General features: G+C 44.8%; 1 protein-coding gene across 1 annotated transcript in view; it reads right to left on the bottom strand.

Moving 5' to 3' along the window:
- Positions 1-21,769, bottom strand: part of LOC134908916 (cytochrome P450 2C5-like) — a 104,371-nt gene that overhangs the window by 56,617 nt on the left and 25,985 nt on the right. The gene's annotated exons all lie outside the window — the stretch shown is intronic.

Here is a 21,769-nt window from a genome sequence, read left to right as displayed (position 1 = left end):
GACAGCCTGAGTATTGTCTCCCAAGCCCTGCATTACTGTTTACAGTCCTATCAGCCTGAGAATGGGTCGGTGCTGACACAATATGTTGATGACTTGTTGTTGTGCGCTGATTCATTTCAGTCTTCGCTGGCAGATGCGAATCAGTTTCTGTTTTGTCTCTTCCAGACAGGACACAAGGTCTCAAGGGATAAACTGCAGTTATGTAGGACAAGGGTCAAATACCTGGGACGTAGTATTGGTACATGATTTGACAGTTCATACACCACATGCCGTATTGGTCCTTCAAAGTTCTGCCCAAACCCGGTATGTCTCATCAGCACGATGGCACCAGAATATTACTGCAGTGTGCCTTGTCATGCACAAAGGGTCGAGGATGAGAATACTGGTGAAGGGAAATTTTGTATAGACACTGATATGCATGATGGTATGGAATATCTAAATCAGACCTTACTATGGGGTCGATTCTATTCGGCAACTAATGAATAGCGCCGGGAATTAGCTCCCGACGCTATTCAATTCAGCAACTAATTACCTGCAATTGTCGGGAATTCTTCTCTCATCCCCGGGGGATGAGAAGAGAAACCCGACAAAAGTGCTGCCTTGCGGCCGGCGCGAGGCTGATTCTGTCGGGAATCAGCCTCGCGCCGGGGAGTTAAGTCGGAGAATGCCCGTTCTCCCGACAATTCAACCTGTTTTGTCGGCAAGAACGGGCCATCGCCGACGTAACTAGTTGCTGAATTGAATAGCGTCGGGAGCTAATTCCCGGCGCTATTCATTAGTTGCCGAATAGAATCGACCCCTATGAGACCAGACATAAGTGACAGCCCAATGAAGACCTGATATTTTCTTCTTCTTTTTCTCCTCTAGAGATGTTTTTTTTCTTTTCTTTTTTTTGGAGTGATGCTCATGGTACTCTACATTGCAAACACACTACAATTAAATTGAGATACAAATTTGTGTTCCCTACAGGAAAAGGAGTTCTGGAAGGCAAAGGGGTATAGTCAGGAGTCCACAGGACTCTGGAGAGATGGACAAGGTAAGCCAGTGGCCCCCAGGACGTATCTCCCAAGCCTAGCTGAGGCGGCACATGGTCTGACTCACCTAGGGTAAGGAAGGTATGTGCAAATTGGTAAGAGCTTACTGGCGTACACCAGGGTTCCCTTCTCAGGCAAGCAGGAAAGCAATGACCTGTCTTACTTGCATGAGGAAGAACATTTGGTAAGGTAGCACCAACAGAGCCATCCCATACTCCTCCTGCAGACTGACTTTTTCAGGTAATACAAATCGACTTTGTACAGTTAACACCCTGTAGAAATGTGAAAAATGTATTGGTGTGCACTGACGTTTTCTTAAACTGGGTAGAGGCATTTCCTGCCGCCACATATACTGCTGTGTTTACCGCAAAGAAAATCGTGCCGAAATTTGTGTGTAGATATGGTATCCTTAGGAGTAGGAGCAGTGATAGCTTGAAATTGGACTATTGTGGTCATAGACACTGCAACAAGTGTTACGTAGCATCGGAACCACTTCCAGATCCCCACTTAACGAATCACCCTCTTTGAAATTTTTGTCTTGGTTTTTTGTTTTTTTGGATTTGGAAGACAACCTCATGTCATGATTGATCCGCACCATGATTGGAAATACACCAATGAGGTGACAGTACAGTACCTTATTGAGATGAGCCAGCATTTGAGAACTTGACAAAAGAACTTGAAACTGTTGATTCCTGATATGCCAACTACTAACTGTCTTGATTGTGAACCAAGAGACTGTGTGATTGTTCATACGCTCAGGTTGCCTAATAGACAGGTGGAAAGGACGTACCAAGTTTTGTTGACAGCACGATCCCAGTGAAAGTAGCCGAGAGAGAGACTTGTGTCCACAATTCCCATCGCAGGAAAGTTGGTAGTCTGGAAGGAACTCATAAATGGAGTGAGATCGCAGAAGTATCACCCGAGAGTCTGTTCCGTGAAAACTGAGAGGCGGCTCTGTTGAACACTACCTGAGCGTACTAAAGGATTACAGAAAGACCAGTCGTTGTAATGGATTTGCTACAGGCAAGATTTGTTTTGTTCTATCTTTCTTTTTCCAGTTGACAAACATTTTTTTTTCAGGACATTCTATTTTTGTGAGGTTTTCATGAGGAGTCGAGTGTGGGACTGGAACTGGTTCTGGAGAAAGGAGTGATGTCTTTATAGGATCCCAGGATCAGCCTATCACTTTGTTTAAAGCCAGAGAAAAATCAAAGGGCTAGTAGTTACGGAGTTCGGAGGTAACATGATAGGCTATTGTCTGAGGAATACTGTATTTTGTAGTTATTGGGACCCTATAATTGAAGATGAGTGCATACAGGGATGTCAGTCTAGCAATAAGGCAGCATTTGACAGACATCCCTTGAGTTATTACCACTCACTAGTGGGTAAGGTCTTAAACCAAACGGAATGTTGGATGTGCTCACAGGTACCTCTAAGACAAAATAATGCAGGACTAGTGCAATATTCTTTAGAGTTAGCTGAGGTACTTGAGTTACACGGAGGGGGGGGGACCGGTGGACAAGGAAAATAATATAACTAGACCCCCTAGTCTTATGATCCACCAGTACCATAGATAAATCCCTGATATTTTTAAATCTCACCAATTTCAGGAAATTGGGAGGTAATCAGGAACAATCAGACAATGGCTATTCACACATAGCAGATAAGGAGCTCATTAATATATGTGGAAGAAAAGTTTATGAGTGGCTCTCCCCGAACTCCGAAGGTTTATGTTATCTAGGAAGGACACTACCTGAAATAATAACCCTTGTTCAATGATGAAACAGACCTAGCATACGTTCCAGAAATGGAAACAATGTTCAGAGAGTGATAGGAAAATAAACCATGAAAATTTTATATGTCTCTTTCACGATTTGTTTGTGTTTTCTCCCTCTACCCAGAAAAACCTCTATCGAATCTGAACATCAGTCTACAAAGATGTAGGTACATGTATGTGTGCAACGTTCGTTCAAGTCAGCCATCATAGGCCATAGCACTGTCCCAGCATACTCTATAGGTTGAATGTCGTCCCACACCCAACCAGTGGTCCCGCAACCACCGAGTGCATATAGAAGATGTCCCGTCCTCCTCCCTGTCTTCCCCAAATATAGTCAATGTCTGATTTTCGAAATGAATACATACGTGTGTCTAGGTCACTGATTATTGTTTGAAATGTTTTTTTCATAACGATGTTTAGTGTGACAGTTATGACAGTTATTGTCTACTGTCAAATGGTGGACTGTCAAAGTCAAAAATACTAGATACAGAAAACATACAAACTCCACACTGATGAGTCACTGTGCATGTGAATACATGCATTGTGCACAGCGATATATGGTAGCATGCACATTCACAGACAAGCCACAAAGATATATTCAACACATATTTCATACAACACATAAATTAAACATGTCAAGCACCAGACATTATAATGTATTCAATTATATAATAGAGCAGTGGTGGCCAACAACTGGCTCTTGAGCTGCATGTGGCTCTTTCTTCATTCAAATGTGGCTCCCAACAATAAAAATCATGTAACCACAACAGATACAGAAACCGCTGCACTCCAACCAGACACGCAACAGCACTATAGGGACTGAAAACTGAAGGAGCCAGATACTAGAGGTGAGACACCCACCAACAAACAGAGTTGGTGGTTAGGCTGTAGTGATACATGAGAGTGGGCTAGAGTGACACATGGCAGAGCTGGCTGGAGAGACACAGGAGGGTCCTGGTAGGAGTGATGTGGGAGGGTGCAGGAAGTAGTGACACATGGGAGAGCTGGCTGGAGTGACATAGGAGGGTGGTAGCAATAGTGACACATGGGAGAGCTGGCTGGAGTGACACAGGAGGGTCCTGGCAGGAGTGGTGTGGGAGGGTGCTGGAAATAATGACATGGGAGAGCTGGCTGGAGTGACAGGAGGGTGTTGGCTGGAGTGACACATGGGAAAGCTGACTGGAGTGACACAGGGGGGTGCTGGCAGAAGTGACTCATGGGAAGCTGGCTGGAGTGACATAAGAGCGTTCTAGAATGAGTGACACATGGAAGAGCTGGCTGGAGTGACAGCAGGGTCCTGGATGTAATGACACATGGGAGAGCTGATTGGAGCGACTTTGGAGGGTGGTAGCAACAGTGACACATGGGAGAGCTGGCTGGAGTGACACAGCAGGGTTCTGGCTGTAATGACACATGGGAGAGCTGGCTGGAGTGACATAGGAGGGTTGTAGCAAGAGTGACACATGGGAGAGCTGGCTGGAGTGACACAGCAGGGTCCTGGAAGTAATGACACATGGGAGAGCTGGCTGGAGTGACAGCAGGGTGTTGGCTGGAGTGACACATGGGAAAGCTGACTGGAGTGACACAGGGGGGTGCTGGCAGAAGTGACTCATGGGAAGCTGGCTGGAGTGACATAGGTGCGTTCTAGAATGAGTAACACATGGGAGAGCTGGCTGGAGTGACAGCAGGGTGTTGGCTGGAGTGACACAAGGGGGAGCTGAAGTTTATTATATGAATCTGGCTTTTTATAATTATTTTATGTGAAAGTGGCTTTTTTAATGGATATGGCTTTAAAAAATAAATTTTATGCCGTTCTGGCTTTTTCAATATGTTTTATACCAGGGGCATGGTATAGCAAGCAAGCAGAAGGCCACATTCCATTTTTGCAAGCGTGCCGTCAGCTCGATGTCGGCTCTTTGACGTACCTAATAAGGTTAATTGGCTCTTTGTCACTGACTGGTGACCACCCCTGTAATAAAGTATAAAACCAGATATATATGTATTATTGGAACGGAACAAGATAAACATGTCATGCTTGGTGTCAAAATAATCAGGGGAGTGAGTGTGTTGGTTTGATAGCTGTGGGTAGGTTGTAGCTCATTGCAACTATTAGTTATGATTGAATGTATGAATATGAAGCCACAATTCAAATGAGAACAAAGACAGCACGTGGGCAGGAAACCAGTGGCCAACCCCTATGATGTCATCTTCAAGGCTGGACGTTGCTTGCATATGAACTGACCAATAACACATCATGAATGAGATAGTTCCCTCCCCTGGTCCAATAACAGAAGACTCAGTCCCAGACATGTACTCTCCCAAAATACACAGGATATAGGCATTTCCACTCACCCAAGAAGCTCTGCTTGCTGTTTATCTGTTGCTGTGTTAGTTGCTGTTTTTTGCTGAGAGAGAGAGAGAGAGAGATCGAGCGGAGTGTGCATTGAGGGAAATGGTAATGTATGCTGGCTGTGGCTGTAATAGGTTCTTTTGTAACAATCTGCTTCCTGTGTAATTGTAACCATGTACATACTGTACATGAGATATTTTGTATACATATACTTTTAATATCAAATATATACATCTCTGAGCGTTGGCACTCATACAATGTGTGCGAACGCTTGTTTTCTCTAAAGGGATGTAGTGTTTGCGAAGTACAGCGCACATTTATCGTATATGGTAATAAGATGTGCCTTGCGTCTGCAGCACATATATTAATGCTGGCATTTTAAATATGTATAAGAAATAATCTGAACTTCTCACCACAGTAAGCTATAAAGAAATACAAGTTCTGGAACCATTACTTGTCCGGGTATCATGCCTTAGCCACTAGGGATGAAGAGTGTAACATTACCCTATGGAATTAAACTAATCTGATTGCAGAAAGGAGACATTACAATAACGCAGAAAGCAAACTCATGGGGGTATATTTACTAAAATGTGTGTTTGTTTCGATTTGATGGGAGTTTAATCTCTATTTTTATCGGACGTATTTTACTGCAACTTTTTGAACTCATTTTCGGGCATTTACAAAGCTGCCGAGTTTTTCTCACCGATGTCGATGTCCTTCGTATTGTCAGGCAGTATTTTTGGGAAGTGATTAGTAAAACACTGCCGGACATCACACAACGAAACCCAGCCGGATCAGTGAGATCCGTGCAGGGCTTCATTGTGTACATTATTTAAAGTGAGAAAGTAACTAAAATAAATTGCGTGGGGTCCCCCTCCTATGTATAACCGGCCTCGGGCTCTTTGACCCGGTCCTGGTTGTAAAAATACAGGGGGAAAAATGCGTAGGGTCCCCTCATATTTTTTTTTTTTTTAAAGATTTATTTATTCAGGTTTTGTAATAAACAAGTAAAATCGTAAATTTTAAATTTTACAAGTCAGAAAGATTAACAGACTTATCTTGCAGTAGATTGTATAACATATCAATCACAAGGCTAATAAAGTTATTCTTAACCTTGAACAATCTGACTCTGTATTATTACTAATAATGGTAGTTTAAAGAAAAGATAAAGAGATAGAGTAGTAGGAACACACACAAGAGGAAAGTAAAATACGGGGAGGAGTCATATAATAGCAGCGTTAGCAAGTAATAATATATCAAAGATCAGCCTATAAATCTACTCAAAAAATCCACATAAAGCAAAGGTATATATTAGGCATTACAAGTATTGATTTGAATCGAGCATTCTATGTACATAAGTTATATGTCTCCTTTTTACAATCTATCATTTTTAAAACTTGAGATTTATAATAGGGATCTAAAATATTGATAAAGTAATTCCATTTTACACAAAATTTGTAGAGACCAAAGAAAGGGTAAGTGGTCAAAAATGTTTTCCAATCGTAGTGCATTAGTTGTAAAAGCTTTTGTTTAACCTCCGTAATGGTAGGAGCCGAATTTTTGACCCATCGGATTAATATACATTTCTTAGCAAGAGTGAGTATAACACTTAACAAAGGGCAAGTCTTCGGTTTTATATTCCAATTCTTAAAGTTCAAACATAAGCATGCTAACGGATCTAGGTATGCATTCATGTCAAACATTTGGTTGATAAATACTAAGAGTTTATTCCAGAAAAATTTTACTTTTCTGCACTCCCACATGCAATGTAAAAAGGATGCTGAGGAGATTCCACATTTAATACAATTTCCTTTATCATTAGGGATCATATACTTGCGCTGTAACGGAGCAATATATGCCCTGTGGATCGTTCTCAGGTGCACCTCTTGAAGGTAGGATGATCCCAAAAATTTAAGGGATCTTAAGCAGGGGTCAGTAATTTCAGTAATCACCGTCAGGGTCGGAATATCTTTTTTCCATTTCAAAAGCAAGTTTTCCCATTGAACTGTGGGGGAGCATTTTAGCAAAATAACATACAAAGACTGCACTTTATAAGGTTTTGAGCAAGTAAACTTTAGTAAAGAATCAATATCATTGGGATGTGATTTTGAAGGTGTTTTTAAATCACTGATCATTTTAGGGATAGTAGGATGACTGGTAGAATACACATAATGACGCACTTGGAAATACATGAACATGTGATGTTTAGGAATATCAAATTTATGTCTTAGTTCTGAAAACGAATAAATAGAGCCTCCAGGGTCAAATATTTTGCTAAATGAGTCTAGCCCTTTCAATTTCCATTGTAAGAAGGCTGAGTTCTGTAATGACGGCTGAAAAGCTGGGTTTCCCCAGAAGGGGATAAATTGCGAAAAATAAGGATTTCTGTGGAGCATTTTGTTAACAGATTTCCAAGCTAAGAAAGTATCTTTAAATAAAATGTGGTCTTTAAACTTAGATGGTATTTGGGAAGGGTGTAGATGGATTAGGGCAGCTGGAGAATATGGGGAAAAAATAGCATGTTCTAACTCAAGGTCAGTATAAAGTGATGTATTGTGAAACCAATCTATTATATACCGGAAGTGCACTGCTAAAGAATAAGACTTTAAATCTGGGAAACTAAAGCCTCCGTCAGTTTTTGTCGATTTCAATTTCAATTTAGCAATCCTTGGGCGTTTACCACGCCATATGAATTTTAAAAACAGAGCTTCAAGTTTGAGTATGTCAGAACGTGTAAGAGAAATCGGGAGCATCTGTATGAAATAAAATATTTTGGGGAACAATATACTCTTGATTACTTCTATTCTACCTAATAATGATAACGGGAGATCTTTCCATGCTTCGAGTTTCAGGAGTAAGTTACTCATTGCTTGAGAGAAGTTTATTTTATATAAGTTGTTCAAATTAGAGCAAATATTGATACCTAGGTATTTAAAATGGGTTTTAGAAATTTTAAAAGGAGGAATGTCCGGGTTTAAAAAAATGGCCGTTGAGGTATTACCTAACAATAAAATTTCCGATTTTGTGATATTAATCTTATAACCTGCAACTTTTCCGAATGAAGAGATTAAATGTAGGAGAGATGGTAAAGACTGTTCTGGGTAAGTTAAAAATAAAAGTGTATCATCAGCAAATAAAGCTATTTTTAGTGTTTCTGTTCCTAATTTGATTCCTTGAATACCGTTAGATTGACGCACCGCCACTGCCAGTGGTTCGATCGATAAATCAAAAAGGAGAGGGGAAAGGGGGCATCCTTGCCTCGTTCCTCGTTGTAATAGGAAGGGGGGGGACATTACTCCGTTACAAAACACATACGATGAAGGGGAAGAGTACAATGTTTTTATAATTGAAATAAAAGAATCTGGGAAGCCAAAATTTTTCAATGTTTGGAATAAGTGAGGCCACAGTAAAAGGTCAAAGGCCTTTTCTGCGTCTAAAGTGAGAATCAAACTATGGGATGAGTTTAGGGATGAATGATTGTTTTCCTGTTGTATGACTGAGAGAACTCTTCGTATATTCACCACTGAGTGTCTTCCGGTTATAAAGCCTGTTTGATCTTTATGGATCAGTAGAGGTAAAATATCTTTAAGTCTTTGTGCTAAAATAGATGTAAAAATTTTAAAATCAACGTTGAGCAAAGAAATCGGTCTATACGAACCCGGCAGAGTCCTCCCAGTCATAATATGATTAAATACAGCTTGTAGTGTAGAACACAATTGTGTGGCCATTTGTTTATAAAATTCATTTGAATACCCGTCTGGGCCAGGGGCTTTACATGATTTAAGTCTTTTAATGGTATCAAAAATTTCAGTAGTCGAAATAGGCAATGTTAAAGAAGAGGCAAGGGCTGAAGGAACTTGGGGTAAAAGTAAATTGTCCCAGAATTGTTGAGGGTATGTTTCAATCGAATTAGGCAAAATGGGGGGGGAATCATTTAAAATTTGTTTAGGGGGGGAATATAAGTCTGCATAGAAATCTCTCATAACTTTGGAGATATGAGCATTGGAAGATGTGAAAGAGCCATCAGCTAATTTTAGGGGATGAATAGTCATAGGTTTTCTAGATCCTTTTAATAACGTGGTAAGAAGTTTTCCTGATTTGTTTCCGAAGCGATGAAACTTATAACTGATCGTAAAGTAATATTTCTCACCAGAAGAGTGTAAAAGTTCATTAAAATTAGTTTTAGCTAATAGATAGGAATTCTTGGTTTGTGCTGTAGGATTTATTTTGTACGCTTGATAAGCCTGTGATAGATTTTGTTGACTTTCTAAATATAGGGAGTTGCGTTTTCTTTTAACATAAGATTCATAGGAAATTATCTCACCCCTTAAAACAGATTTCGCCGTAAGCCAAAAAAGAAAGGGATTTTCCGCTTCATGTATTGCATTATTCTTTTTATATGTTTCCCATACAGATGAAATTTTATTTTTAAAGCCCTCTGAATTACCCAAATATGAGGGAAATTTCCAGGAAGGATGACCCGTTTGCTCCTTCTTGTAGCCCAACTCTATCCACACTAAGCCATGGTCCGAAATAGAAATCATCTCTATCACTGCCTGTCGTATATGCGGAAAAAGTACTGAGGCGATTAGTATGTAATCAATCCGAGACCAAGTATTATGGGCCATTGATAAACATGTGAATTCCTTCTCAGTTGGATTCACAGCTCTCCATGTGTCAATAAGGTTAAGTCTTTTAGCCATCCAGGGGACACCCATTTTAGGTAATGGTCTAGAGGTCTTACTAAAATGGGACTTATCTAAGTATAGGGATGATATAAGGTTTAAATCTCCACATACAATTAGAGAGGATAAATCGCATTTGTATAGCAACGTCATAAGAGAAACAAAAAATGATTTCTTATATATGTTGGGTGCATAAACATTGCAAATAAAATATTTCTTATTTTCTAATTGAGCTTCTATGAGAACATATCTGCCTTCAGGGTCAGCTGTAATAGATAACACTTCAATTGCTAAAGATTTTTTTGCAAGAATTATTACCCCGCACGACTTTGAATTAAGAGAGGCCGCTCCCAAAACTACCCAATTAAGCATCTGTCATTTTTTTGTTTCATGTAATACCAAGTGCGTCTCCTGTAGACAGGCTATATCAATAGACTGCTTAGAAAGGTACATCAGTATTTTACGTCTTTTTGCCGGAGTATTAATTCCTCCAACATTTAAAGTGCCTATTTTGATAGTAGACATAATTTGTTATACGTGTGTACTTTGCTTAAGACTGATAAGAAAACAACAAAAAAGCTGCTAATAACTCTAAAAGCATTAGGTAAGGAAGGAGGAGGGAAGGAAAAAACAAAAGGAAGATAGACAAAGACATATGGGAGGACAGACAAGACAGAAGAAAAAGAAATCATTGACAGATTAAACAGCGTTTCAACATATGCTGATGCTAGCATCAGGATAACTTCTTTGAAGATATTTGGACTTCAGGTAAACATTGGTAAACTTTAACGTTAAATATATAAATCACCGGCAAGGCGACTCGCCCGTTCCCAGCATTTATAAGTATGAAGTAAAACATAGCATCACAAGCCTAATTTCAAATGACAGAATAACCAAACGTATAAATACGTATTGTATCAAGAAGATCAGTCAACTCCGGATTTATCCGCGACATCCATATTGGAAACAGAAAGTTCTTTAAAGTATGCTGCCGCATCCTGTGGATTGGTGAAATCCTTGAAAGAAGACCCTTGGAATACTCTCAAACGTGCCGGGTATATCAGCGCAAATTTATATTTCTGCTGTATTAATAGGGTACAGATGGGTGAAAATGACTTGCGCAGACGAGAAAGTTCCACGGAGTAGTCTTGGAATATACGAAGTGTAGCTCCCTCCCATTTAAGACCTTCCATTTTACGATAAGCTCTCCATATAGCTGTTTTATGCAGAAAGTTCATGGTCTTAAAGATCACTACACGAGGTTTATTTTTTGAGGCCCGTGAAAGATCTCCCATTCTGTGCACTCTCTCTATCACTAAATCAGTGCATTCCGCCTCAATATGCAGAAGCTTTGGCAAAGTAATACGCACAAAATTCTCCAGCCCTGAGCCTGTTAGTGATTCCGGCAAGCCCACTATACGAAGGTTGCATCTCCGTGTACGATTTTCTATATTATCAATTTTTTCTAATAAACGCCTATTGTCCCTTTCCAGAGATACAACAGCCTTCTGTAATCCTGAGACATCATCTATTGTGGTACCTAAACGGGTCTCCGTGTCCGTAACTCTGCTTGTAAGCAGCTGGATCTGCGCTGTAATTTCACTTACTGCTTTCTGCAGCAAAGGCGCCATTGTATCCTGTATTGCAGCTACTATTTCTGTGTATGTTGGAGAGGCCCCTATATTATCATCATTACGCACCTTGGATTCTCCCATGGCCGTGAGGATCGCCTTCTTTGCTGCTGGCTTCTCTGGGCTGGAGTCCGTGGAGGCAGGGGTGTTTTGCTCAACACGTCGCTTCTCCTGTCTTGGAGGGAGCGCCGGCGGCTGTAATTTTGGTGGCGCCAGCGGGCCCAGGAACTTATCCATAATCGCGGGGACAGGTACCGAAAGGTCTCCTGGACTTACTGTTGTCAGCGGGGATTATGGGTTGAGGCTGTGTGCTGGTAAATCGCTCGGTATTGCTGGCGGGACGGAGGAGCGCACGAGAGCTGCTGCTCACTCCTTCATGCCGGAACCGGAAGTCCACATCCCGGGTCCCCTCATATTTATACAACCAACACCAGGCTCTGAGTCTGGTCCTGGTTAAAAAAATATGGGGGACAAAAGATGTAGGGGTCCCCCGTATTTTTTAAACCAGCACCGGGCTCCACTAGCCAGAGAGATAATGCCACAGCCAGGGGACACTTTTATATAGGTCCCTGCGGCCGTGGCATTACTGCTCCAACTAGTCACCCCTGGCCGGGGTTCCCTGGAGGAGTGGGGACCCCTTAAATCAAGGGGTCCCCCCCTCCAGGCACCCAAGGGCTAGGGGTGAAGCCCGAGGCTGTCCCCCCCATCCCTGGGCAGTGGATGGGGGGCTGATAGCCTTTGTGTACCAAAAGTACCAGCATGCGGGGAAATAACGGGCCCGCTGGTACCTGTAGTTCTACAAAAAAAAAACACAGGACACACACCATGAAAGTACAATTTTAATCAGACACACTTACACTCTCACATACTTACCTATATCCAACTCTGAGAATCACGTCCACTTATCCATGTAGAATCCACGGGGTACCTGTAAAAATAAAATTATACTTATAACCAATCCAGTGAAGTTATGTCCCCTTCTTTCACAAAGTAATTCAGGGACTTGAATAAAATAAAAATCCGAAAACCCGATCCACGCACCTAAAAGGGTTTCATGTTAGAACCCTTTACCCGAATGCCGGGACCCCCCGTGACTTCTGTCACAGAAGGTCCCGCCAGCCAATCAGGGAGTGCCACGTCATGGTGCTCTCCTGATTGACTGTGCGCTCCTAGCCTGTGAATCAGGAGAAGTCACTCTTGTGGGAGACCCCAATTCACTTTGCGGTTTACTGCAGACTGCAAAGCTCCCATCATTGGGTAGAATGGAGCTGCGCTAAGCTCCATTCCATGCCAGTGCACTCCTCCTGAATAATAGGCTAGGAGCGCACAGCCAATCAGGAGAGCACCATGACGTGGCGCTCCCTAATTGGCTGGCGGGACCTACAGTGACAGAAGTTGCAGGGGTCCCGGCATTCGGGGAATGGGGTTCCATGTGTAAACATGGAACCCCTTTAGGTGCGTGTATCGGGTTTTCGGATTTTTATTTTATTCAAGTCCCTGGATTATTACATGAAAGAAGAGGACAGATCTTCACTGGATTGGTTGTAAGTATAATTTTATTTTTACAGGTACCCCGTGGATTCTACATGGACAAGTGGATGTGATTCTCGGCGTGAGATGTAGGTAAGCATGTGAGTGTGTAGTGTTTCTGATTAAAACTTTACTTTCACAATGTGTTTTTTGGGGGGTTTTGTTGTTGTTGTAGAACTACAGGTACCAGCAGGCCCGTTATTTCCCTGCATGCTGGTACTTGTGGTTCTTCAAGTACCAGCTTGCTGGGACTTTTAGTTCTACGACAAAAAAACAATATTCTTTTTTTTTTACACAAAGGCTATCAGCCCCCATCCACTGCCCAGGGATGGAGGGGACAGCCTTGGACATCACCCCAGGCCCTTGGGTGCCTGGAGGAAAAGACCCCTTGATTTAAGGGGTCCCCACTCCCCCAGGGAAGCCCTGGCCAGGGGTGACTAGTTGGGGGGGTAATGCCACGGCCGCAGGGACCTATATAAAAGTGCCCCCCGGCTGTGGCATTATCTCTCTGGTTAGTGGAGCCCGGTGCTGGTTTAAAAAATACGGGGGAACCCCTACATCTTTTGTCCCCCGTATTTTTTGAACCAGGACTGGACGCAGAGTCTGGTGCTGGTTGTATAAATATGGGGGGACCCTATGCATTTTTCCCCTGTATTTTTAAAACCAGGACCGGGTCAAAGAGCCAGAGGCTGGTTATGCTTAGGAGGGGGGACCCCACGCAATTTTTTAAAAACATTTTTAAGGCAAACAGACCCTTTCCCACAGATAAGCATGCACAGATCTCACTGATCCGTGCATGACTGTCCAAACACGCCAGGCAAAAGCAGGTCTATTTTTAAGCTGCTTTTTTTTACAAATTCTATGCTTTCCCGGCAGTGTTTGGCTATTGCCGGCAGTGATTGAGAATACAAATTCTTAGTAAATTACTGAGTTGTATCAAATAACAGCCATGTTTGATCATTGGTCTATTGATTTGTATTTGTGTGTTCAGCCGTGTCTCTCAATACGAATAGCCCTAACACTGCCGAGATTTGTGTTTAGTAAATTCCCGAGATGACACTTAGAAAAAAAAAAAACTCTGACAAAATCTGGACTTTAGTAAATATACCCCATGGTTTTTTATTTACCTTCAGATAATGACAAATAACAGAACTAAGGGGGTCATTCCGAGTTGATCGCACGTAGCAACTTTTTACTGCTCGTGCGATCAACTAGACGCCACCTATGGGAGAGTGTATTTTGCATAGCAGGGCTGCGATCGCTTGTGCAGTCCTGCTATGCAAATTTTTTTTTTGTGTGAAACAAGATCAGGGTCAGACTTACTTACCCTGTGCGATGGATCCAGCGACCAAGGTCCCGGAATTTACGTCAGACATCCACTCTACAAACGCCTGGACACGCCTGCATTCGCCTCACCACGCATGGAAAACGGGCAGTCGGAATGCCTCCCGCCTGTCAGTCTTCTTGAGATCGCTGCTGCGATCACTTTTTCCACTGGCAGCGACCATCGCCGAACAACTCCGCGCGTGCGCAATGCGGCTGCCGCGCATGCACAGTTCTGACTCATTCGCATCACTGCGACAAACTGTAGCGAGCGAACGGGTCAGAATGACCCCCTATGTGCACAGGACCATTCTACATTTGCAGTCTCCTACATAACTGGCCCCTGGCCATTAGAGGTCCAGGAGGAATGGTATCAGGATCCCTGCACTTGGGATGCCGCTGACAGAATACCAACAGTGGCATCCCAACATGCAGAATCCCGACACCTGCTAGGTAACTATTGTAACCCTCCCCCTGCCCCCCCCCCTTTCTACCCGCAGCCGAACCCTAACCCTCCCTATTGTGCCTGAACCTAACCTTCTCCTTCCCCGCAGCCTAAGCCTAACCTTGTCTGGCATACTTACGATCGGTATACCAACAGTCAGGAATCCAGGATCGGCATTGTGATCCATGTCAGGATCCCGGTGTCGGTATTCTGACTGCCGGCATCCCAAATGCCGGTACGATGACCAGATCCCATCCAGTATAGTAAATATAAGCAAATGGCCTCCCATTTTTCCTATTGTAAAGAATGTGGGGAAATTAATGTACTCCCCTTGATTTTTTTCTCATTTAAATAGCCAAATTATTCAAAATAAAAAATATATTTCTGCTGCGGGGTACACTGGGCTCCACAAGGATAGACAAAGGGGGGGTGTAGAGTGGGATCTTGATCCGAGGCACCAACAGGCTGGAAAGCTTTGACTGTTCCCAAAATGCATAGCGCCGCCTCCTCTATAACCCCGCCTCCCTGCACAGGAGCTCAGTTTTGTAGTTGGTGCCGCAGATAGCAGACACATAATAGAGGGGCTGCTCTGGGCAGCCCTGAGAAGAGCTTTTTAGAAGAAAAGTGAAGACTTCAAGGGCAGCAGCAGTGTGTATATGTCTTTTGACATTCACTGCTGCAGCTCCATCTCTCCCCAGCGGCGCTGTACACTCCCGAGCCCTGGTTGCCGGGTACGAACAGCAGGAGGCTCCGGTTTTCTTCCATGGTCAGGCACACACGACGGGGGCTCTCCGGGATCGCGTGGCCGCGCTTCAGGAGGTGGTGATACTTTATCGTGATCTGGCGTGGTCAGTAAGAGGCAGGCCATGTGCGCTGGCGGTGGACACTGTGGCAGTACAGGCGATCCCACTAGATCACCAGGGCATGGGTGCAGGTCAGGTTTTACCTTAAAACCATTTTAACAGTAGCCCACCGTACCCGGTGGTTTTGCCAGGAGGGGGATAAGGCTTAGACCTGGAGCCACTCCCCTAGCCGCAGGGCGCCAGTTCCCGCAAATGTTCACGCCCTGGAGCTGCATATCTGTCTTTTCCTCACTCCCTGTCAGTGTCTGGGCGCCATTTCTCTCAGCTACACTGTTCCTGGGACTGCTTGGGCAAATCCTCCTGTGTAAAGCCGCCCGGTTGTCAGTGATGTGCCTTTACATGACACTTAAGTATTCTACCTGCCTATTAGACAGTGTTAGTTAAGAAAGAGTGCATTTAGTCACGGGTTTATAGTACAATTACCCTGTAATATACATCTAGTTCTTACTGTGCAGTGTTATATCTATTGACTACATAGCTATACAAGCTGGTCCAGTGCAGTATTATTGTTAGTAATAACCTCTGCATTGTACAGACTGTGACTTTCTGTGTGTGCATTTGATAGCTGAGTGGTTTCCATTTTGTGTCTCCCACTCAACTTGCTATCCCTATATTCTATAACCTGAGGGGGCTTGGTGTGTCAGGTTTTATATTTATGTAGGATTTCACAAGACATACTTTAATACGTATTTTTCTCTGTGAATTTAGTCACCATATCTCTCCTATATCTCTGCTTGTGCTGACTACACTGCGCAGGAGTTTGGGTAAGAGGTATTGTGCTGCTGCCAATTGTACTGTGTTACCTAATACTGCAAGTTATATCATGTCTGCTTCTGAAGGTAATGCTTCTGGGGAAGAACACACTGCTGGTGTTGCTGAAGCCACAGATCTATATGGAGAGAATATAGCAGCTGTGGGCTCTGGTTCTAGGGGCTCCTTGCCCCCCAGTGGGACTGTGGCAACGGAGGTCCATAATGACCCACCGTGGGCTGCTTTCTCCACACTTCTGCATACGCTAGTTAATAAATTAACACCCCCTATGGGACCCCCTGTGCCGGTACAACCGTATGTGGTACCTGCAGCTAACCCGCCGTGGGCGGACAATTTATCTGCTTAATTGTAGACGTTGAACCAGTCCCTGACTACTAAATAGTCTGACCCTCGCTCGCCTAAGACCAAGAGCTTCTGTAAGCAAGCTCTTATCTCCTCACAATCCACTGCTGTCACTGACACCTCGTCTGATGAAGATGGTACTTACACTGACCCCACAGATTCTGACACAGATAATGCTGATGCGGAGGGTAGTTCACATGTGGATGTTCCTGACTTTTTGAGGCAATTAAGTTGATTTTACAGATTACGGATGATCCCGAGCCATCTGTCCCTCCTAAGAAACCAGATAGGTTCAAGCGTCAGAAGGTGGTTAAACAAGTTTTACCTCACTCTGACCATCTAGGGGATATACGTCAGGAATCCTGGGAAAACCTGGGAAAGAAGTTTGTGCCTCAAAAGAAGATGCTGACTCGAAATCTCCTCGCACCAGAGCTGTCTAAAAATTGGGAAACGCCTCCTACAGTAGACTCGCATGTGGCTAGGTAGGTGGTTTCCTCAGCTCTACCTGTCACTACCGTCACGTCTCTAAAAGAGCCTGCGGATAAACGTGTGGAGGGTTGTCTGAAAGCGTTTTACACCCTCACGGGTGCTGCACAAAGGCCCACTATTGCAGCGACGGGCTGCAGAGACTATTGAAGCATAGGCCTTGGAGTTAGAAGCTGAAATCTCTTCTGACCATGCTAGACAATGCTTGTCTTATATTGTCACAGCTTCTCGCTATATTAAAGAGGCGGCTTCTGATGCCGGTATCCTAGCAGCCAAGGCCTCTACTACATCAGTCCTGGATCGCCGGCTTCTGTGGCTGAGATCCTGGTCTGCGGATCTGGAGTCTAGAAAAACCCTGGAGGTACTTCCTTTCAAGGGAGATATTCTGTTTGGGGAGGACTTAAATAAGATTGTGGCTGACTTGGCTACTGCCAAAACTGCCTGTCTGCCAAGTACCGCTCCTCCTGTGTCAAAGGCTAAAGGTACGTCCTTTCGCCCCTTTTGTCCTTCAGGTAAAGAAAAAGGTCAGGCATGCAACAAGCAGATCCGCACTTCCAAACCTGGTAAGCCAAAGCCCAAAAGAGCATGGGCAGCGCGTCAGCCAGCTTCCAAGACCGATAAGCCTGCTGCATGACGGGGCGGGCCGGCTTCTAGGGTATACCCGGGAATGGTTGAAGACCACTTCAGATGCCTGGGTACGGGAAGTCGTCACTCGAGGTTACGCCATAGCCTTCAAAAGCCGACCCCTTCATTGATTTTGCCAAACAGACGTCCCATTGGACCAGACAATGGCAAACACTCTACATTCGATGGTACAGACCCTCCCGGATACAGGAGTCGTAGTACAGGTGACTCTTGCATAGAGGGGTCGGGGGTACTATTCCCCGCTGTTTCCGTATGGAAAACCTTTGCTCTATAGTTCTGGCCTTGGAACCTGGGGACTACATGGTCTCCCTGAACATACAGGATGCTTACCTGCATATTCCTATAGCAGCGTCACATCAGCAATACCTGAAGTTTCGGGCATTACCTTTTGGTTTAACTATGGCTCGTGAGTCTTCACCAAAGTTATGGCGGTGCTGACGGTGGTACTCCGCCGTCAAGGGGTCAGGATACTGCCGTATCTGGACGACTTGTTAATCCTGGCAAATTCCCCAGAACTTCTCCTACGTCATCTAGATATGACTGTCTGGTTTCTACAAGCCCACGGGTGGCTCATCAACTTGAAGAAATCCTCCCTGGTTCCTGCTCAGAGCGGAGTGCACCTGGGAGCGCTATTGGACACTCACAACCAGAGGTTGTTCTTGTCTCAGGAGAAAGCCCTGAAGCTTCAGGACAGGATTCGTTGCTTCCTTTCTCGTCCGCAAGTGTCGATACATTCGGCAATGCAGGTGCTGGGCCTCATGGATTCAGCATTCGACATGGTGGAGTATGCTCAATTCCATTCTCGCCCCCTCCAGAGGCTGATTCTAGCCAAGTGGGACGGCCTGCCTCACCAGATCAGGTCTCACATGATCTCATTGATTCCGGAGGTCCGTCTGTCGCTGCTCTGGTGGCTCCAGGACCGACAATTACGCAGGGGCCGTCCCTTCTGGATATCCAACTTGGTCCTGTTGACGATAGATGCCAGTCTAAGAGGTTGGGGCGCGGTGCTGGAGCAACACTCCCTTCAGGGTCAGTGGACCAGGGATGAATCCCTCCTCTCGATCAACATTCTGGAATTGCGTTGAACCTGGCCCAGCATTTAATTCAGAACCATCCTGTTCAAGTACAGTCAGACAACGCCACCAGAGTGGCTTATATAAATCATCAAGGCGGCACTCAAAGCCGTTTGGCAATGAAGGAAGTCTCACGGATTCTACATTGGGTGGAACGCCATCTACCGGCCATATCGGCAATATTCATTCGCGGACTTTCTCAGTCGTCAGGACGTACATGCCGGCGAGTGGGGCCTCCATCCAGAAGTGTTTCAATTACTACTGGAAAAGTGGGACCTTCCAGACGTAGATCTGATGGCGTCTCGACACAATCACAAGGTTCCGGTCTTCGGATCCTCAAGCAGCATTCGTGGATGCGCTGGCGGTGCTGTGGAGGTTTCGGCTGCCATACGTGTTCCCTCCGGTGTCACTTCTGCCCAGGGTAATTCGGTAATTCAAGCAAGAAAGAGGAATTCTGCTTCTCATAGCTCCAGCATGACCCAGACGGCACTGGTTCTCAGACCTGCAGGGCCTATCGTCAGAGCGTCCAATTCTACTTCCACAATGCCCAGACCTCCTCGTTCAGGGCCCCTGTGTCAACCAGGAACTAGCCCGGCTGTCTTTGACGGCGTGGCTCTTGAAGCTTCCGTCTTAAGGGCTAAAGGGTTTTCTGAGGCGGTCATTCAAACTATGTTGAGGGCCCGAAAACCAACTTCGGCTCGGATTTACTATAGGGTCTGGCATTCTTACTTTGTTTGGTGCGCATCTAACGATTATGACGCTTCCAAGTTTAGTATAGCCAAGTTGTTGGCTTTTCTTAAGCAGGGCCTGGACTAAGGCCTGCGTCTGGCCTCCCTCAAGGTTTAAATATTGTTATGCACACCAGTGCCAGCAGGAAAGTACTGGTGTCAGAACTGTTATGCACTCCAGTGTCTGCAGGAATGTACTGGTGTTTGAACTGTTATGCAAAACAGATGGACTCACAGACAAACTGGGGGATATGACATAACGTACACAGAAGGTGATAGGGTAACAAAATACACACAAAGTGAACAGAGAAGCCCAGAGGCTAAGGAACTGGGTATCTCCCTTGTATTAGAACTGCTAAGATGGAAAAAGCAAGATGTTGTGTTTTAATACGTAGAGAACCCGAAATGCTGTTGCTAAGGGCAACAGCAAAACCCTAAAGGGTTACCAACGGGTGTGGCAGTAAACTCCTTGGTCAGAGATGGAATGATAGACACAAGGAGAATCTCCACAATCCTAATTCTCACTTGCAGTGCACAGGTTTTAGCTTACTGCCACTAAACTGACCCCTGACACCTAGCACAGTGAGACAGGATTAGACAGGCAAGTCTTAGAATACAGCCGCAAACTTGCTAAGTTCACAGAGTAGTAACAGAACCCCAGCAAGCTAAACGACTGACTCCAGTCTTACTGCTAGGTCTGGATTGGCAGAGTTTAATACCAAATTCCCAGGCCTATTTGCAGTAAGCAACAAACAAATACAAAGCTACACAGTACTGGCTAACTTTCATGAACTGACTAACCAACAAAGATTCAGCAGCATCTGCTTACCCTGAAAAGAGGCCTTATAAAGCAGGTGCTGTCCACGCCCCACTCAGACCTCACAGACTGTGAGCACAAAAACCAGCACCGGATCCCCTGCCGTGCACAGAGCCTATAACCACTGCACAGCAAAAGACCCGAACCGGAGTATCAGCTGCGCTCAGGTTACTCCACTAGCACTTGTCTCCCGGTTGCCATGACGACGTGGCAGCACAGGGCAGGAGACCCTAACAGTACCCCCCCTCTGACGAGGGGTCAAAGAACCCCTACCACCGGGTTTATCGGGGAACTGCGAGAAGAAAGAGCGTATCAGTCTGGGGGCATGAAGATCACAACTGCGCACCCACGACCGCTCCTCCGGGCCATACCCCTTCCAGTGCACCAAAAATGACAGCCGACCCCGAACCACCTTGGAGTCAAGAATCCTTTCAACAACAAACTCCCTCTGGCCACGTATCAGAAGAGGGGAAGGTCTTCCACTGGAAGAAGGATTACTAATCGCCCGTTTTAAAAGGGAACAATGAAATGTTTTATTGATACACAAAGAACGGGGCAGATCTAACTGAAATGCCACCGGATTGATAACCCTGGTGATCTTATAAGGGCCGATGAACCGGGGCCCTAACTTATGAGATGGCTGTCTCAACTTCAAATTCTTGGTAGACAACCAGACGAAGTCTCCTAATTTGAAGCTGCAGGGTCTTTTCCGCTTATCAAAAACCCTTTTGGTCACTAATGACACAGACACAAGGGCTTTCTTCACTTTCCGCCAAATACCTCTAAGGACCGAAACCAGAGAGGAACCACCAGGCGTGGAGTCCAGGGGGTCAAAAGAATTGGCCTTAGGATGATGCCCATACACACAAAGGAAGGGAGAGATCCCTGTAGCAGAGTGAGCCGCGTTGTTATAGGCAAACTCCGCCATGGACAGATGAGCAACCCAGTCAGTCTGACACTTGGAGACATAACACCTGAGGAACTGCTCCAAGGACTGGTTCACCCTTTCAGTCTGCCCATTAGACTGCGGATGGTAACCTGATGACAAGCTGACAGAAATCTGGAGATCGGAACAAAATGCCCTCCAGAATTTGGCCACAAACTGGGATCCGCGGTCAGAGACCACATCAAGTGGCAACCCGTGGAGACGCACAACATGCAGCATAAATAATTCAGACAGGCGTCTGGCTGATGGCAGCCCAACCAGTGGAACGAAGTGCGCCATCTTCGAAAACCTGTCAACGACAACCCAGATGGCTGTCATCCCCG

Source organism: Pseudophryne corroboree, chromosome 4 (genome assembly GCF_028390025.1).
Source record: "Pseudophryne corroboree isolate aPseCor3 chromosome 4, aPseCor3.hap2, whole genome shotgun sequence".
Classification (NCBI taxonomy): Eukaryota; Metazoa; Chordata; class Amphibia; order Anura; family Myobatrachidae; genus Pseudophryne; species Pseudophryne corroboree.
Note: the sequence above shows the minus strand (reverse complement) of the source record. Positions and strands in the feature narration are given on the sequence as shown.